The 20,488-nt window shown below is 37.9% G+C and overlaps 1 protein-coding gene and 1 long non-coding RNA gene across 7 annotated transcripts in view; one reads left to right on the top strand and one right to left on the bottom strand.

The window, feature by feature from the left end:
* Positions 1-20,488, bottom strand: part of TRPS1 (transcriptional repressor GATA binding 1) — a 214,470-nt gene that overhangs the window by 11,354 nt on the left and 182,628 nt on the right. The gene's annotated exons all lie outside the window — the stretch shown is intronic.
* The window catches only part of LOC310894115, a 40,886-nt gene continuing 20,405 nt past the window's right edge, over positions 8-20,488 (top strand). Inside the window, exon 1 of the long non-coding RNA XR_014579570.1 lies at positions 8-20,488. This exon is cut by the window's right edge and continues 2,376 nt beyond it. This is a non-coding gene — a long non-coding RNA (uncharacterized lncRNA).

Below are 20,488 nucleotides of genomic sequence, written 5' to 3'. Positions count from 1 at the left end.
TGAAATAGGGAAGAAAAAAAAAAACACACAGAAAAAAAAAACAGGTCAGAGGTGAGTCACATGATCTGTGGAGTTAGGACAAATCAACACAGGAGTTTTGTCTCTAGACTGGCAACAATGACAGTATAAAACCACACTGCCCATAATGAGGTCAGGTTCAATTGTGCTTAATAGGCACCACTGATTTTCATTATAATTAACCCTAGAGTGATGGATGAGGTGTGTGAAACACCAAAGCCTTTTCAGAATAACAGCTTTAACTTTTTGAACTTCAGGTTTTGTGCATTTAATGATGGTTTCTAAACAGCAAATTCTGAAAACCACTCTGGAAGCTGACAGAGAACATTCTGTAAACTTCTCCTATTTTGTTCACTGCATTTCACAACAGATTATTTCTTTTTAGTTTGCTTGATTTTGAAGTGTGATCGGTAACAGGAATCCTGAAAACCACCATGTTAATTAATTGCAGTTTGTATCTGCGTCATACCAATTCCTTTAACAGAGATTATACTTCATAAACTGAATACACGATATTCAGTTCCAGTTGTTTCCACTTACTTCTGAAATCAGCATAAAATAACATAGATTTACTTCATCCCCCTAAGAACAAGGAGTAACCTCTGCCAAATAAACAAATAAAAGTAGTGTTTTTAGTGAGACCTCTTTCAAACTTCACCTGAAACCCCACAAAACACAGTCTCATCAATGTAGATATATTCCTTTTATTTTATTCAGGCAAAGAAAGGCACAGTACAACTTTCCTAAATACAAATTGATTTTTAACCAGACTGAGCTGTGCATTCATCAGCTTTCAAAATGATCCAAGAATATTTAAAAGTAGACACGTTTATGAGTATTGCTCGTTAAATTCTTTCTACAGAGTAATGATTTCATTAAACTTCTCATTTAAACAAAAGTTAGGCTGTGTTTGTGGGCACAAATACTAATAAGCAGGAAAAGGAATTCTTTTGCTGAAAAGAAAATCTGAATTTCAACTCTGTTCCCTTTTTCATGAAGAAAAATAAAAATCAGTAAGACAGCTTCAGCATCTAAGATAAGAATGGTCGAGTATGGGGAAAAAATGCTTGGGTGAAGAGTAATTTTATTATAAATTAAAAATTACTAACACGATAAGTCAAAATTTCAGGGTTTCATAAAATTTAAGTAATTTATTTAGCTTTAGTCCATACTGTAGAAGACTGGTGTTCATGCCAAAAAAATACAATGGTTATAATTGTACTCTGATACATTTCAAATGGAAAGCTTTCTGCAGACATAATTTTGGCTTCAAGACTGGAACACTTTCTTGGCATTGAAAGGGCATTTGATTCATCGGGTGTTTCACAATGTATCACTAAAAAGACCTGGTGAGCAGCCAGTTCCCTATAGGGTAATTTTTCCATCCAGATGCAAGTGCTATCAGAGGCCCTCGTCAGCTAAACTAATTATGATCTTGCATTTGCTGATGCCTGCTCACTCTAACGTTCGACATCCTCCATTAATCATCAATACAAGGAAAATGAATGAAACGTAAAGAAACGAGGGCTGGTAAGCTGCACAGCCATAAAAATCTGAAATGAGTGCAATAATTTAACAAGATTGGGGAAATGTTTTTAGTGAGCACAAAGTCAGGCTAACAATTGCCCTTTCAAACCAAGAACACAATTTCATTAGTACAGCAGGTTGTGCTACTTTAAGGTGATACAATAAAATCTAGATTGTCATCAAGATAATCTCTCTCTCAGCCTCTTACATCATTCCTTACTATGTCTCTTAAATCAGAAACAGTAACGCACTATGTTTTTCTCAATTTGGGTAGGGGGAGAAATAAATAGTAGTTGATGTCCTTCAGCCAACAAAATCTAACATTGTGTATTCAAGACACAGCTCACTCTGGCAAGGCACACTTACCTCCAAGTGAGCTAGAGCTCCCAAATCTTTTTGTGGTTGCATATCCTTGCAAAACTTCACCTGGCCGCTGAAATATTTTCCTTAAGAGTACAATGAAAGCTTCACTAAGCTAACCCCAATTTGGTCCACTTGAAGGGTGAGAAGTTTCCAAGCGGAAATGACTGTATATGGCCAGGATTCAGACACAACTGCATAACTGTTCCTTCCCATTCCTACTTTTTGTCTGTCAGTCTATGGTTTCTTGGTGTGGTATATTAAACAAGTGGAGTCTTAATCTGAGTAAGTCTTCCCACCCTTTCATTTCTGTTTGTGTTACTTGAGTTTGGGAAATACCCCCTACAAAGTCATAGAAGACTTTCACAATATAGAGAGTAGCTTAGAGTTTATAATCTGTATTCACATACACCTGAATGGTGACAGAAGGTGTTACAAGACTGAAATCCTCATTGACCCATGTGGAACTAGTGTATGTTTAAAACATTGAGAAAAGTAACTCCTATTATATTTTCACTTTCACTTAAAGATCTGATTCAGATTGGGTATCGGTTGCAATGAAATAATATAATGCTGACAGCAAGCTACAAAATATCAAGTTGCAGCTATCTGCACCAAAAACATGCACCTGTGTTTATCTAGTACATACAAACTATTTCTAAAAGTCCCAAGAAGTTCAGCCAGACATCCTTCTTTAAATTTAATGTAAATTTATATTTCTTTACCTTCTTGGTCTCTTATTTCTGTGTCATTTAAAGACCTTACAGAAAAATCAACAATCATTTTTCCCCTGACTAAGTGTTCCAACAAAGAGTAACATACACTGATGAAATAAGAATTAAATCACCTCTAGAGAAACTTAAATCCTGTTGCTTTGCTGTTTTTGTTGTTGTTGCTTTTTAATACAACGTTTTGTAGTGGGGATGCAGAGCTTTAAAATGGGCTTCCTGGGATGAAACAGGACTGGGGTAGAATCAGACTACGTATTATGACTCTTCAGATCCCACTAACCAGAGAATTGACCTGCTTGTATATCTGAGACATTTTGATCACGGCTTCAAGAAAAAATGGAAGCTGTTTTTAAAGGCCTGCAATGCCTGTAAGTCCTCTACTCCCAAACCAATACGATTACTTTAAAAAAAAGAAAAAAAGAAAAAAAACCAGGCCTTTACTTTCCATATCAAGAGTTCTATAAAGCTTATTAGCCAACAGAAATTATAAATAGTTACTTTTTGTCCTAGATGGTAATTAGTGATGATAATTCTACTTCATAAGTCTGTTTGGCTTTGCATATCCAGCTTTTGTACCAGTCAGTAACAATACTGCTGTATTTTTCCAGTAGTCTTGCAAAGGAGCAGACCTTTGAACTCCAAATCAGCAAAATCTGCCCCACGGCAATGGCCTGCAGCCTCAAAAATGCCAGCCATATGCTCGAGTGCTCTGCTAAGAACAAACCTCAGCCAGCATTCGAAAGAAATATGGAAGCTTTTGCTCTTTTTCAAACATGTACACATGCTTATCATGGTTAAACAATGTTAAGATCAGCCCAGAAAAGGTAAATTGACAGAAGTAATCACGGTAGGCTTTGAGCCACAGTCTCAAGTTAATGCCACTGGCACTAACTGGAGGCATCCATGAAATTTTCCTGTACATCCTTGTAAGAATAAACCAGAAGGGTCTAAATAACTAAAATATGTATTTACTAAGTCAAACTTTAATCATCTGGAGCTTTATAACCGCTACATTACAATCACAAATCCTGAAGGGGCCAGTCCAGCAAAGAGCCTGCCTGTCTCTATTTCCATTCCAGTTCCTGGGTCTGGGCATTTAACATCAGGATTGTCTCAAATCACATCGGGCTGAAACTTGGCACATGGTTTTTTTCTCAGCCCAAATGTAACCTTATTTTTTTGTTGTTGTTTTTGTAACAAAAACTTTATTTAAATCAGTTCAGCTGTTTATAATTTGGAGATTGGCCCAAACTGGGGTGGGGGTAGGAGGGTGAACAGGGGAATTTCAAGTTTCTCAGATAACTTTCTAACAAACCTACAGCCACAGTGGTTTTGCTCTCAGGGGGGAAGGGGAAGTATGCACACATTTTAGTATTTTATTAGTAGCAAAGCAACAAGTGGATTATTATTTTTATGTAACTAAGCTATGAAAGTTTGTAATTGTTCTCTGAACATGTATTGCAGATCTCTCTACTAACTGTTTTCCCTAAGTAAGAACCATACTGAAAGCATGTAATTGCATAACAACCCTTGATATGCAGAGTATTTACTCACATTTTTTATGGTTTCATATCTTGACCATTTCAAATTGAACAAGTCTGAAACCTGGTATACACATCATCAAGTCTGAATGGCTGATGTTTTTAACTCCTTGAACAATTTTCACTAGTTACAAGACTTCATTTAAGTAAGGGAGTTATTATTAGTAATTTTTGCTAGCCAATAAAACAGCAGAGAATACCGTAAGAAGTTATTTATTCAGGCATATTGACGGGATCATGCCCTTGTTTTTCACACAAAACTGTTTTAGATTTTAAAAAAGATGTCATGCAGTTTATGCAGTTTCAAATTTTGTAGCCATGCAGAAGAGTCATTACAATTTACAGTTACACAAGAATACTTTAAAATGTACTGAACTTTCAGATAGTATTTCAATGGAACTTCATTTAGCAAAATACATATTTTAAAAGCCAAAAATGCTGCTCAAGAACTGTGGCTTTTTAGCTAGCTAGACTAACCAAGGGTGCCTGACACTCTTCTAGTGCCAAATACATCCTGTTTTCAAAATTTCTGCCAGAAGATGCTTTTAGAAACTCAAATAGGCTCCGCAGGCGTCAGCCAAGCGTTTTTCTTACATCACCCTCTTGGTTTTGGACACAACAAAATTTGTCTTTTTGCTGATTACTTTCACTTCCCCACAACAAAATGACGATACAATGAAGCCTGACTGGATTTTTTGTCCATCTCTGGCTTTCCTACCATGACAGAAATGGAGAACATCGTATTCGCCGGTCCAGAATATAAGATGCAGAGAAATCATAAATGTTACCCAACGATAAGCATATGCCTGACCTATTTCCAGAGACAAAGCTGGGGACTACAACCATACAGGTCTCGCTGAAAGCAGGGCTAACCACAGGCTCTGGATGCTCTCTGGCAGCACGGGAGGTCCAGAGGGGAAGTGCCAGGAAGCATGCACACCCCTGGCTCAGTGTGAGCCAGGTGACCCTCCGTGGTCAGCACCAACTGTAAGCAGATGGCCTCAGACCCGTAGTCGCCTGTCTGCTGCCATGTGGTTCAGAAAAAAAAGACGTTTATGGTTTCAGCTGTATATGCTGTGTTTGCACTGCTGTGATTATTTTGGAGTTTCTTGTTTTACACCTGCAGGTCTTTCCAGGTATTGTCCACTACTCACCCTTACACGAGGCAGCCTTTAGTTTTCTGCGTTTTGGAAAGGCTGAGATTAACTGAAGTTTAAGACCTGGGCAGCAATGCACCATCTGGATGTTGGAATAAGTGCTACTTTCTTCAGTTTAGGATAGGAAAATAATCTTTTAGCCCTCTTTTCTTTTGGCTGCAGGGGCACTCAGACCTTCCTAAATGTGTTTAATCAAAACCGCTTTCTCTCTCAACTATGAAAATAGCCACAACTATGTCCCTGTAAAGTTTCACATTTTAAAATTTTAGTTGCTTTTGCTGTAACTATGTCTAAATTAAAAAGAAAGTCATTGGGCTTTCTTCCCTTCATAACTTGGAAAACTTTCAGGAATAGACCAGGCACAGCAAATTTTCAACCCTAAAGTGTAAGTTGTCAGAAAAAGAGAAACACATAAGGCAGAGTGTTAAAGTAGATCTTGTTTTCAACCTCAGCTATGAGTTAACAGATGCCTCTTGAAGTCAATTTAATGTGCCAAATCCAAAGTCTTCATCTAGGAAATTTTCAAGAACAATTACATTAGAGAGCTGTATTTGAAAGACACATAAGAAAGAGGTTAGGAAAGGCAAAGTAGAAAGAAAGTAGAAATGTCAAGAGTAAAGTTAAAATTACATACCTAATTCATACAAAATGTTTAGTGGAATTTTTAATGCTCTATTTTAACAGCATATTTTATGATATATGCTGTATCACGAACTTAATGACAGGAATCAGGGGTTCTTTAGAGAGTCAAAAAAAACCAAAACAGACAGTAAATTAAACATCACCGCTTCACTACTAGTGCAGTATTTCAGAATTCTAACCCTGATTTCCTTAGAGAGTGTAAATATTTTCATGTGCATGTAAATTGCAATTATTATTTTTTTAAGAGCAGCAAAAATGCAGATGAGTAGATTTTGTCCTAGCATCTGTAGCATTTCCCTGTATTTTTATAAAGCTGCCTTAGAGACAGTGACACTTCACTACTTAAAAAAAAAAAAAAAGAAAACTAAAAACCCCACCCATCCACAAATAAACACAAAACAAAACAAAACAAAAAAACAACAACAAGAAGACAGTACAGGCAAGTGAACTCCAATTTCTTTGTGTTACTAAGAATTTTGCATGATTGCTACCAAAGTAAAACATCGGCTGATTAAACTAAACAATTAAATTGAGAACTGTGCAGGTATGCAAAGAAACCATGAAATCAGCTGCTGTTGAATCTCTTTACCTTTATTTCCTCACCCCAGCTACAGAACACCCAACCTTTGTCACTGCAAAAGGACCTGGACCAAACACCCACCTTCAGCCAGAGCCTAAACTCCATGGGTAGAAATTCACCATCGTTTTAATCAGCTGTTAAGAGCCATGTGCAACTATATATGATCATAGTACACTTTCCAAGGAAATGTCCTTGAGTTATTAATTTTCATTCATTTGAGCATTTATCTGTGAAAATTATGCAGTTGGCAGTGCATCTCCTTGTTAATTCATATAGGGATGGAGGGTAATTTCGGTTTCTCCCTCAAGATCTGTGGTGGCAAATATATGAAGCAATATAACTTTTTGTACAGGTTAGACTTCCTTGTCACAGTTAGTGGCGGTTCATTTTTAAATGCTATGTGTGAAAAATATGTGTGATCTGCTGTTGGGCCAAATTATTATATACAGACTAAATAACCAGACAAATACATATTTAAGGCATGAGACATTTGTAATGAACACTGAGAAACATTTTCTGGTGAAATTGCATGTTAATCTGGTTCACAAAGAGTTAAATATTGACTTAATTTTTCTGGAAAGCGGCTTCCTTCAATCACCTTTTGCTAACATATTTTTGAGGCCTGATCCTCAAACTCACACAAACTGATCATCTTTAAATCTCTTTCAGGGCTTTAAACAACAGTGACTGCTGTGTGGCACGATCTCTCTTCTGCTGCATTTTGCTACTGACTCCCAGCAGTACGACACAGGTCTCCATGGAGCCAAAATTAAAATTAATTTTAAAAGTTTTATTCACACCAGTGACAAAAAAAAAAAAGGAATAAAAAAAAAAGCAAACTCAGATCTTGCATTTCACTAACAATAATGATGTCGTTTTGCAATAACCAAATCCTATTCAAGAGGAATAGAAATTCTCTCTCCAATAACTCACCGAGTCAATTACACAGGAAAGTACTGTAATGGGCTGTCCCCCGTCAAACAGCTCACGTACACGACTTCCTTCTCAATTACCAACTTGTCTGCATTGCCATCTGTAAAAACGAACACATACCTTGTGCTGCCAGTTTCTGCTCTTGCACTTCCATTAGTGGAACTGGCTGCAGCTGCTCAAGAAGAAAGCCCTGATTGTCTTTGTTTTCCCAAAACGCAGCACCATTTTTCTAGACTCCTTGTGCCTATCGACTCAAGTAATGTGTTATCTCTGCTGAGGTGTGTTCACAAATATTTAAACTACAGCCTGCCTAATTTGTGTCCTGTTTTTTCTTTACAGTTTACCGCCTGGCACAATAAAAAGCTGCCAGCAGCATCTCTCAGCATCTTTACAAAAATTACAATGTTAGTACCGCAACAAGTTTAATCAGCTTTTTTTAAGAACTGCTGCAAAAATTGCTAAATTTCTGTTCAAGCTTCTTCCCAACTTTTTAAAGCAACTTGACCACTCAGGCAATTTTAGAGCAGTACTTACATGAAGTAGCCAAAAATAAGATTTATATGAAAAGTACAATTTAGGAATAATAGCATTCCTTACTAAAAAAAGGGGTAGGTAGATGTATTAGTGTGTAAGCTGGACAGAGGGAGCCTGGTTTGGGAACTGTGATCCTTGTCCCTAAATAATATAAACGTTCCTCCACTGGCACTCTGCAGAAACAGATTCATGCAGCAGTTGCGATTCTGAGTGGCTGCCTGAAAAATCAGTGCCTGTTCCCACAGATTGCTGCTCCTTCCTGCACACTGCCTGCTTCCAAACGAGCTAAGCAGTTGTTAGCGAGCGAGCCTAAGAAAAAGTCATTATGAGCCCCTTGTATTTTTCTAATTTACAAACATTATAACACAGACAAAATTAGACTGCTGCTCTTCTGTTCAGTCACTGCATAGAAGTAGTATTCTCAGAACAGCCCTAAGCACGCTGAAAGAGACATCGAGAAAACTGGAAACGCTTCTGACTTTCATTTCTTGGCACAAAGCAAAAATATCCAAGCCCTGCTGTCTCCAATAGGGAATCTAAATCAATAGTTAGACTCTGTTATAAACAGACTCACTTTCTGAGATAAAGAGCCAGTTATGAAGGTGCCTAAACATGGAATTAGGTGCTTAAGTTTAGGCATCAATACTGGAGGATTTATGTTTAAGAAGGCACCACCCCGAGTATCTCTCCTTTCATGAAGTAGTCTCACTCATCAAATGAATAGATAAAAATGGAGCAAAGATACATCCATATTTCCTTAAACACCCCCCAACTTTGACATGGTAGAAGAACCAGACAGCATTTGCAGATCTCTGCTAAGAGCCAATATGTAACTCTACATATGATAGTAATTGAGGGTCCCAATCCCGCAAGTACTCTGCTGTACGAATGAGCACAAAGCTGCTGGAGTTCTCAGCTTCTGGCATCTGTTCCCACTTCCATAGAAATCAGATGGGCAAAATTAAGTTTTGAGGGGGAAAAAAAATCACAGACATTTAAAAAACATTCCCTGACCTTATTAAAGTCCACGTGATCTCTATTTATATAGAAAATGGCTCAGAAAGCCAGCAGCTGAGAGGAGGAACTCTCATTTGTAGATTTTGGCTGAGGGCTGCCAAAATCAGCAGGGGAAAGGCTCCTCGGGGGTAAAAATTTCAAAAGCCATTAAGTGTCATAGAAGCCTCAATCCCACTGACTTTTGATCACCTACATCCTCCCAAATTTGCACCCCAAATCTGGAAATTACCCTGGAAGAATAATTTCTATTTCTACGTTACAAAATGAGGATCTAAAGTTTTAATGGAAGTCTTCAGGACTCAGGGAGGAAATGTCAATTAGGTGTCTACTTCTTGGTGAAAACCAGTGAGGTTCATTTACCTGGTACTTGTGCTTTAAAAAATTCCCCTTGGGACCATTAATTTTAATTAAAGAAGAAGCATAACAAGAAAATGTTTCTTATGGGCAGATATACCTTATACACTTCTTCAGGAACTGAAGTAACTATAATTTGAGTCTCACACAGTCCCCCAGAGAAAGCTGTTACTAGGGAGGGATCCAAAGCTGATCCAAATGTCCACCTATTATTTTCAATACGTTTATGACTGCACTCTTACTGCAGATCTTGTTACGTGCTGTTGCTAGAATGGCTTCCATTCAGAAAAATCAACATTTGCCAACCCATACCACACAATTACCATAGTTATTTCCTATTGTAAGCTTAGGGAGAAACTGTGGTATCCCAGATACCACCGTGTGGTAAATATTGAAAAGTAGTGGCCTTTTTATAATGGACATTTTCATCTAATCCAATCCATTTCAAACACTTCCAAAGAACAAGACAATAAAGCAGAGTCTGTGTCTAAGTGGCTGCTTCTAACATAATAATCTTATTCTGTTCTGCAATCCCACTTTTGGCAAAAATATTTGATAGCTTCCTTTTTGAAGCTTTAAGAAGTAAGAATGGACCAGAGTTCATGTTCAATGTTGCAGCCATATAGGAAGGTAATGGGGTAAAAAAAAAAAAAAAATTCTCTTGCAGGGAAGTAAAATGTGCTATCAATAAATTTTATGTTTGTATTTTTTAAAGTTAAACCACCTAAAACTGCCAGCAGCCTCCCGAGCTGCATCAGGCAGAGCATCACCAAAAGGTCGAGGAAGGTGATCCTTCCCCTCTGCTCAGCCCAGCGAGACACATTTGGGTCTGGGGTCTGGTGCTGTGCTCCCCAGTGCAAGAGAGACAGGGACATACTTGAGAGAGTCCAGTGAAGGGCTGTAAATGTGATTAAGGGAGTATCTCTCTTACAAGGGGAGGCTGAGAGAGCTGGGACTGTTCAGAATGGAGAAGAGAAGGCTCAGAGGGATCTTATCCATAGGCATATATACCTGATGGCGAGAATAAAGACTGAGTCAGGCTCTTCTCAGTGGTGCCCAATGACAAGACATGAAGCAAAGGTACAAACTGAAATACTGAAAATCCCATTTGGACATAATGAAAAAACTTTTTTTTGCAGTAGGGGTGGTTGAACGCAGGAGCAGGCTAACCAGAAAAGTTGTAAAGACTTTACCCTGGAGGTACTCAAAACACACAGGGATGCATCCCCGAGCACCCTGCTCTAGCTGACCCTGCTCTGAGCAGCGGGGTTGGACGACGTGATCCAGAGCTGCCTTTCATGTTCAGTGATTCTGTGAAGCTGGTGAACTATATGAAACTCAAGTATTCTGGGTAAATTGATCCTTTCTTCAACCGAATCTTTCTTTAGTGAGAGGCTGTAGATCGTTTGTCACTTACTTGTTGTATTCATTTCTATCCACTTTAGCCTTAATTCCTACTCGATTGTCTTGAAAAATATTTGAAATTTCATGGTTATAAATATTAAATTAATTAAAATAGACTAAATCAGTAATAATTTCAAAATATTTCAGAGAAACTGCGAGAAGTATCTAATGTAGGTTTTGCAAAAAAACATTCTCTGCCTGTTGTTTCCTATGGAGATCCTAATGTCTACTTGTAAATGAGATTCAATATAGGGTGTTGTATAGTTTTTCTTAAAAATGCCATTAAGATGAGAAGGAGAATAGAACAACTGTTCTACATTTTGGAGACATTTCTCCTTAAATAGTGTTTATGTACTGCAAGCATCCCTTCCATAAACAAACCAGGTCTTTGGAACAAGTGAACACAATCTCTGAAGAATCTTTACCAGCTTCTATTTCTGGTACATGATGCACTGTGAATTTTAGGCCAACATGGGCATATGGTCTCCTAGTTTGATAGGAAACATTTCATGGAATTCAAGACAGAGCCACAGCATAATGACTGAAGACCTTAAAATCTGTGATATAACACAAGGTTTAAAAGGAAAAAAAAAAAAAAAGAGAGAGAAAAGGGAGAAAAAAAAAGAAAAGAAAAACAGATTTCCTGATACAGTGCTAGGGGCAGTAGCAGCATGTAAAAGCACAAGAAAGAGGAAAGTCATGGTAACTGTTAGGGACAAAAGAATACTCTGAATCCCTTATTAATCAAGCTTAACCTCATTAATTAAAATGCCTTAACCAAGCCTTAAGCTCTACTGCCACCGCCACCACCACTACCCACCCAGGAGAATCACCCAGTAGGGAAATCAATTTAAAGTATATATACACTATAATAATAATAAACAATATTTATCTTAATAGCATTCATGCAGGATTTTCTGCCTTGGCAACCCTAGAAGCTGGTATGTCCTCTGTATTTTTTGTACTCATTCACATCAGCACCAACAAATACTGTAACTGCACAGTACTGATTCCAGCATCCCTAGAATAATTTTTGTCCTACCTTGAAGGAAGTTGTTCTTCCATTGCTTAAGACACCAGCTTTAAAATCGGCATTGTCAGAATTACTGCTTTCCACCTATGGATTTCATTTCTCCAAAGGATTTGTTTCTACTGCAACTGGCAGGGTGAATTTACTGTGGGAGCAGTCATTCTCTTAAGTGGCATGCACTTGACAGTAGCAGTACGAGAGAGAAATGCAACTTAGTGGGGATTTCCATCATAAGCCCTGAAGGCTGAGGAAGAAATGCACCCACCCTGTCACACACTCGGGCTTCAGTTCATAGTTCTGCAGAGGACTGAAAAATGGCATTCGCGAAATGAAGCTGGAACAAGAGACACCGCAAAATTCCCCCTGCAACCCTTCAGTTAACTTATTTTGCACATCTTCTGGAGGCTTCTTAGACGAAGCTGATTGTGCAGCAATACCTTGTAAAACAAGCTCTCAGCTTCCTTTCTCAAGGGGCATCAGCTAAACCACTCCACAGCCTTGTTCGTGGGCAGCTGTGGCTGGGTCCGTGCTGTACCTGGAGAGGTAAGGACCACTGGGCTGCCTAAAAGCGATCACTGTGGTTGTGCAGGCCTAGGACAGGAACTCAAGGATGAACTGTTTGGGTCTGTTCCACTGATCAATACACCAGATTTTGCTATATAAGCAAAAAAAAAAAAGTTAGGAAACAGTATCCCTTTTCCCTTACTTCTGCTGCTTGTATCACAGTTCATCTGATTTTAAGCAAGACTCCATAAGGCCCACATACACAACTCTGAAATAAAAATGTCTCTACCTTAAGACATGCCATACACAATCAAAGCTGCTAACAGACTATACTCAAAGCCATTTTGCTTTACTGACGGAACAAAAATCCTGACAGTTTATGAATTCACCTTTCAATTTAATTCAGGTTTTCCTTAACAGTGAAATGTCAAATTGTTTTCCCTCCTTTTCTTTATCACCTACTGGAATCCTTAGGAGTGAGAAGGAAAAAGATGCACACCAAAAAGAAGCGCATTAATAATGACATGACTTTTCTCTAGGGGAAAAAAAAATCTTCCATTTCATCAGCATCTTTGCCAAAAGCTCTCTTTCAGGAACTGAAAAGAGAAGGGGCTTTATTTCCTACATATATTTTATAGGAAACATTTTTTGGTTCTGTGTCATGGACTAGGATTTCACACCTTAGTGGCTAGTCATAGGGAAATGGACATGGCTATGGAAACTTCATGGCTGTGAAACTGTGATAGTAAAATCAGCAGGAAGATGAGGAAGGTGTGGGGAACACTGAATGATTCATGCAGTAACAAACTCTGGACCTTTTGAGGAGATTTTCGGATGGCTGCCAATGCTACCTGCCTATGACCAGTATCCCGGACCCTCTGAAGGAAGGTTTAAATCCAGGCATGATACATAACAAGTCCTGCTCTTTTGAATAATACCAAATATGTAAGTGGATGCGACATGCGTGTATTTTTATAAGAAAAGATCTTTTCAAATCAGGTCACTTCTACCAGTGAGTTATACCTCTAGAAAAAAAAAAATCCTGAAAGATAAATACTGGGCCCTGTTTCCTTTATTAACAGCAGTATGAGTTAATGAGGGAAAAACTTTCAGAAGTTACTATAGAGCAGTGCAAATCTAAGCATCTTAGCTATGACATTCAACAAACCTGTGTTTTGCAACTAACTCTTCCTTTGCCAAATCAGAGAGGAAATCCTTTCCCTTTTCAACATACCTCCACCACTGGCATGACACACAAGGACAGAAGAAGATGGTAGAAAACAGTGAAAACCTAGCACTGTTCTGATCCCCATCTGTTTTAGACAAAACAAAACAAAACGAAAAGAAAACTGATTGCACTGAGCTTCACTTTTGCTATTCTAAAGTTAGTTCTTGGCTGATTTTACTACAGATTTGCCATCACCTACCTCTGGAGCCCTGGTACGTGTGGCAATGCCAGGGTAGACCTGGGAGATGTTATCTTCAAGATGGTGTATGTAATTGTGCATTTCAGGAATGAAAGCCCTAGCACTGTAGTACACATCGCACGCACAGCTGGGGCTGAAATTTCTACTACATTTCAGTGATTAATGGCCTCGGAATGAAATACAAGTTTCCTACTGAATGTTGCAATCTCCCTACAAATTTGGCCTTGTCTGCTATTTACTGGCTGGGTGTCGGAGCACTGAAAGATCAGCATTGCTCAAACCACCAAGTCTGGTCCCAGGTACAGAGGCAAGGGAGCAAGAAGCTGGGCAGCACTGAGCGCAGCGAGGCGGGAGCAGGCTGGGCTGTAGCAGTCAGCTGCAGTCACTAGAGGGTACTGTGAGGGCACCTAAAGGGTCATGCGATGGCAAGGGATTAAAGAAAAAATTGGGAACACCACTTGGCAACTGGAAATAGCTATTTCCAAGGTAGATCTGCTTTAAAAACACGCTATCTCCATCCTGACTTCCAAGCAGGAAGTACTGGCACTCACAGCAGCACATGCCACCAACAAGCCAAGCAACTCACGCCTTCATGGTTCATTTTTAAACCCTGTGCAATCTGTGGATCATGAGTCACACAGCCCTTTCTTACGCAAAAGGCCAAACAGCCACAAAGAGAAGAGTGAGAATGAAATTCCTATGGTTTTAGCGGTGGTTACTCACAGAAGGCAAGATGGGGATCCCCTTGTTTACGAACAGCATCATGTGAAGCTACAGGGCTATTTAAGAAGTAAAGTAGCAAAAAAAAGAGAGAAAGTCTATCAAAACCTGACCTTTTAATTACTGAAGAAACAGAAAATTAGAATATATTAGAATAGAAATAGAAAAACTAGGGCTATACTTAGCAATCATCCCTTGAAGAAATCTTAGCCACCACTTTTTCTGAGTTTATCCATTAAACACTGCTATTCTGTAGAGAGTAAATATACGCCAGGAAATCTAATGGGCGTATTTCAATATTCTGGTATTTTTAAAAGACACAACCTTTTTCATGCACAACTATCCTTTAATGCGTCTGCCTGAGTTTCCATGCTTTTCACGGAGTAGCAAGAAGGGATGTTGGATGATGCTTGTGTTATACTTTTAAGTTCTACCAGATTTCAGTAATGATTGTGATCAACCAGTGCACTCCAGACTTTATTGCCCAGCCTTCTTTTTCCATTTCTTCCATTGATCAACTAGTTAATAGGAGAATAGGAAGAAAATTTGTGTGCAGTGGATAGCACAACATTTCAACTAGACACAGAAGTGGACAAATAATAGAATAGTTGGTAATATCAAGAAAAAATGTTAACATTTACTAGGTTTACTTTTCACTCTATTTAAATAAAAAAAATTTAAAGTAAAGTTTCTGTATTTTAGTCTCAGCCAATTTTGGGCCACACTGAATGTTAAATAAACTATTATTTAATCAAATACAGGCATATTAGTCTCACTCCTGCTGACAACTTCAATTAGAGTATTTTTGCTTCATACCGAAAAAAAAAAAAAAAGGAAAAAGAAAAAAGAAAAAGCGCATGATCTTTAAACTACTATGGCTTCTGCACAACATCTGGTTACAATTTTTTATATATTCAACCATCAAACTTCTATCTCCACAAAACAGTTTATTCAAGATTTGTTTTAATTATCCTGCATTGCAAGCTTCATATGGCTTTGAAAAGGGGGTGAAAGGATTGCTCACGAAGCAGACAGATGCAAACTGAAAAGGACTGTACATTGAAAGATGCTTTTGAAACAATTTTTTAAAAAAATGATAAAAACCTTTATTTCATTGCCAGGAAACAAGTGCTACTTTAACTGTTTCATTACACAATACTTCTTGGCTTGTTCATTAGCGATTTTAATGTATTTTTTTGTTGGATCCTAGGATTAAGGCAATCTTTACTAGCATTTTCATTGGAGCCATGCAAGTTTCAAATACATCTTTTCTCTTTTTCTCGCCAATGCCACAGTGGGAACACTATATTTCTAAAAGTTCTAGCTTGAAACAGAAAACATAGCAAAGAAAGCATCTGAATGTGATAAAGTAGAAATAAAAATGAACTTTATGGCAGCACAGAAAGGCCCTGCTCCTACAAAAAAAAAAAAAAGGAAAAAACAAAAAAGTGCTAAATTTTGAGCATGGGAAAGATCTAATTTAGTTTCATAAGCCTATTCACCTGTGTAAAGTTAAGCACATCCATAAGCTTTTGCAAGATTGGACCTAAGACAAAAATTAAGAAAATGCCTGGGGTTCTGGTTTTATTAAATGCTAGAGCCTCAGTCAGCCAAAGGGACATAACTGCACTTTTCTTAAATGGCTCTTTGGGTGCTATAGTGAATCAATGAGTCATCACTACAGATAGAAACTGTTTGTCTTTCATGGTGGAATCATTGCAGACTTTGGAGAATATGAAACTTCTTATTCATTTGTTTGTGTTACATATATGGATTAATGGCAAAGCAATATGGAAAGTTATTATTTATTTTATGAGGTAACTGCTTTGAAATCCAGCAAATGAAACTCCTTTTTCCTGTTTTTCAGTCAGTCAGCACCCATCATTCCAAGATAGGATATTCAAGCTAACTTCAGGGTTTTTTCTGCAGTTTGCTTCAGTTGTAAAAGCATGGATTAGCCTACACATGGAATGTTATTTTTCAAGATTTTTTTTTTTCCTTAAAGATGCTCCAGTGAAGCCAGCAGAAGACATCGCTGCAAAAGCACAGTTTATAATCCATGGTCTGCTTGTGAACAGTTGAGCTTCACTAGCTCCAAATCCCAGACAGCAAGCAAACCCTTTTGAGTTTGGTACTGGAACAATACATACAGCTTCTTTTTAAGATTTTTAATGAGGAAACTATTCGTGTCTTAAGGAGGGCCTGAAGAGATGAATTTATTTGGTTTCTGGGAGATACTCTGGTATTAAACCCGTGATACAGTCATGTCTCTGAATCAGTGACCACCAGCCACCAATGGGTCAACACACATGCACTGAAACACCAAAATTTGTCAATCCATGGCCAACCATATCACAATGAGTCTAACCCCTGGAGCCTACTTAATTAATTAGAAGGACCTTTGAGCTCTAGGCTGACTTGCTCAATTCTGGGCTCTGCTTTCACTGGGGCTGTAAGACCTGCTGGAATGGTTTCCCTCAGTTACAGTAATATTTGACACTGCTTGTAACCAAAACCAGGAAAATATGGAAGAATGCCAAACTCCAGCAATATTCAAATTGCTGCTACAAGGCCACTGCTTTTCACGAAGACCTGTCTGGCACTGAGGATGATGTTAGAGAGGAAGCTTTACTTTATCTGAACCAGTCTTTCATTCTCACTTTCAGAATCTCGTGGTTGCACAGAGCTAGCTGGGACACCAGAGACGTGACTGCCCACCCCTGTTAGAGTTAGCATCTCAGCGTATCAGCAAAAAGGACTTGCTGGGCTCATGCAGATTAAAGTGAGGAAACATGAATTGTCACTGTCCTCAGTGACACAGCCTGTGAACAAAGGGCTTCAGTATTCGCTGCCTTCTTTCATTTCAGGTATGAAGAGCACAAACATGACTGAGCACAAAAGGAAGCAGCTGGTGAAGTGATCTTTTGCATATGCACCCCCGGACATGCAATTCCAATCCACAATCAAAAGGTACATTTTTAGTGCGGTGGGAATTTAGACACGTGATTTTGATTAATGTTAATGCAAGTCGTGTGTCCAAATCCCTGTACACTACTTTGAGAGTTTATTCCAAAACTGAAATATCATTAAGGTTGCAACATAAACCAATAAGGCTAGGAAATGACACTTCGTTAGTAACCTATTCATTATGAGTACCATAGGTAACTTGCTGTAATGGTGTGGTACCATAATAAAGTGGTTTAAGTGTTTATATACCACCACTGTCAACTGGCTAGAAAAATAAGGTAAAGACATCCAGACACACTAAAAAAATGTTTGTTTCTGCAACTAGACAAATTACTGCTTTAGAATATTTAGTTATGGTGTTCGATGGGAAGATTTTGAGTCCTCTCCCCAACGACATTTGGAGATTGGCACATTTGTTCTCTTTGGAGACTTATACTCATGAGCAGCTCTGCATAATGCATAATAAGAGAACATAAATAGAGGAAAAGAGGAGCTGAAGGGAGCAGGAAAGTGTGCTAAGAGTTCCTGTTTAGTCAAACTGATAGGTAAAATATAAACAACAAAATATTTTTGGTTTTCTCTCTTTCACCAAGGTATACTCCAGGTCTTTATAGCTATGAATACCAAATGTGCAGTAAGAAAGCCTACAGTGAGAAAGGATTTCCTGTGTGGGAGGAGGTCCCGTGTCTCCAAGAACTGCTTTTGCTGATGTCTGAAAGTGGCATTTCTGTGGTCATCCCCTTTATGCTCATTCTGCAGAAAACTGCCAAGGCAGGTTTTTCTCTTCCTGGGGATTGTAAGCTAAAGTTTTTCATTTTTTTTTCGGCATCATGAAAAAGCCCATGGAAAGAGGAGCTCTCCAAACTTTCCCATGCAGGCAACTTTTTACAGAAGATCAGTAGTGGCTATTTATGAAACTAATGGCTGTGGCACATAATCTGCAATAAACTACTTTTCACACCTTTGAACTGTAGAAAGGAGTGTTCTTGTGTGTGCATGGATGTGCAAGAAGAACAGAGGGTAAAAAGAAAAGAGAGGAGGAGGGTACAGACAGAGGATATAGTCAGGTGGGTGTTACTTTACAGAACAAGGTCTTACAGTAACATTTGGGAAATGGGTCTAACTTTCCATGCCATCATTAAAAGCAGATGAAATTAAAGATGTAACATCGAATTCAGCCCTTTATATTAGATTTAGTATCAGCATTGTGGATCTCAGGAATCTTGTGCTGTACATGTGTTATGTTACCTCGTTGCTAGTAGTAAATTATATGAAAAGATTCAAAGCTTTTAATGTAAATACTGCAAAATAGAATCTGAGAAAAAAGAACTGGTGCTTACTGGAAAGCTCTCTGGATCATAAATGTTGATCTTTGTTACACATCTATTCTCAATACAGTTTGCTATATTTCTACCAAGTTCAGAAGAGAGGACCATATGCTACTAAGATAAATTTGATTTGTAGTATGTAATCTTATTTTATAAACTCATTCAATAGACATACGGAATGTCCAAGTTCACTAAAATGATCTAAATTATGAAGTAGATTTTTTTTCCTTTTTAAAAAAGCAATTGAACATGTCCTATAACTAGTTTTTTTTTAACATTTTATTTTCTTTAAAAGTAGATTAGAGGGACACTGTCTTTTGACTTAGTACTAGAAGCAGCAGCATGTGGAGAGCTCAGAGTATGTCATTTTTTTCCTTCTAACATAAAGAAATGTGTGAAGTTCCTAGGACTCTTCAAAACGGCCTAGTAATTGAGTCTGGTTATGGTCTCATTAATGCACAAATTTCATTTGTCACCTCCTTTCCTTGTGGATTATGTGCGTTGATTCATCAAGGCTTGTGACACCTGGTTTTCATTTGCTCTGTTTAGTGCTTCTTTCCTAATCAGTTAGTATTGGGTTGGTGTAAGAAACAGTCTGAAAGTAAATTGTACTATCCTCCTGAAAATGAAAAAAATTCATTTTTTTGTTAATATGCAATTAAATACCTTTTCACTCTTATCATCATCTTTGCATGCTTTTCTTTCAAACATGTTTAATAACTTACTTGCTGCAACTACTCATAACATAAAAGGTGCGGACAAAACAATGTACACTTAACACGGGAGATGTAGGTCTCTATCTAAGCTCATTATTACCAGAAGTAATTGATTTTAATTCATGTAAATGTAAGTGACAAGAATAACACAGGCAAAATTCTTTCTTGCTGGACTACAATATCCTTGTTAAGTTGTAGAGTTTAATAATGAGATGTTCTCACATAATTTTCCCTCTGCCTCCATTCTTTACTTTGCTTTTCTAAAATATGTATCACTTCAAATATTTCCATTCTGTGTGTCACTGGCAAATGCCAAAAATAAAGAAAGAGAGATCTGATAAAGATAAAGCATGACAAAAGTTTCACGGATAATTGCCTTCACATATCCAGTTCAGCTCTCATCTCTCCTAATTAGCCTCATTACCATACCTTAAGACAGACCAGCAGTCACTCAAACTCCCTGTTTTTTCTGTCAGAACTATTGCTGACAGGCAAATGGACAACACATGCACTGAGTGAGTCTATTCTAGACTATTCTTTTACATGACTAGCCTCCAGCAGAAAACACAAAACAATAGGTCCTCTATAAATGTATAATGAAAGTATACATACAGTGTGTGAATACTCAATAAATTATTGTTCTATTCATTGCTCCACCATCACTTAAAATGAGGACAATAAAAAAAAAAATCATTCTCATACACTATCATTCTCTAGAATAGCAAAGAGATCAAAAACAGCACAGTATTTCACTATGACTGATACACTCTTCTAGGGCAGCCTCACCAGTCACTGAAAAAAAATCACTTGAGTATAGTAAAGTCTGAATATGTCCGTGTAGTACTGCTTTTAGCACGCCCACATTATCTTAGGATGCTTTTTGTTTTTACAAACCATGTTCAAATGAAAACACTATGACCCCTTGCTCATATTCATTTAAAATTAGCTCGTAAAAAGTATCCACAGAAACCTGCAATAGTTCACAGGGGCACTAGAAA

The sequence above is a fragment of the Anser anser genome, assembly GCF_964211835.1.
Source record: "Anser anser genome assembly, chromosome: 2".
NCBI lineage: Eukaryota > Metazoa > Chordata > Aves > Anseriformes > Anatidae > Anser > Anser anser.
Note: the sequence above shows the minus strand (reverse complement) of the source record. Positions and strands in the feature narration are given on the sequence as shown.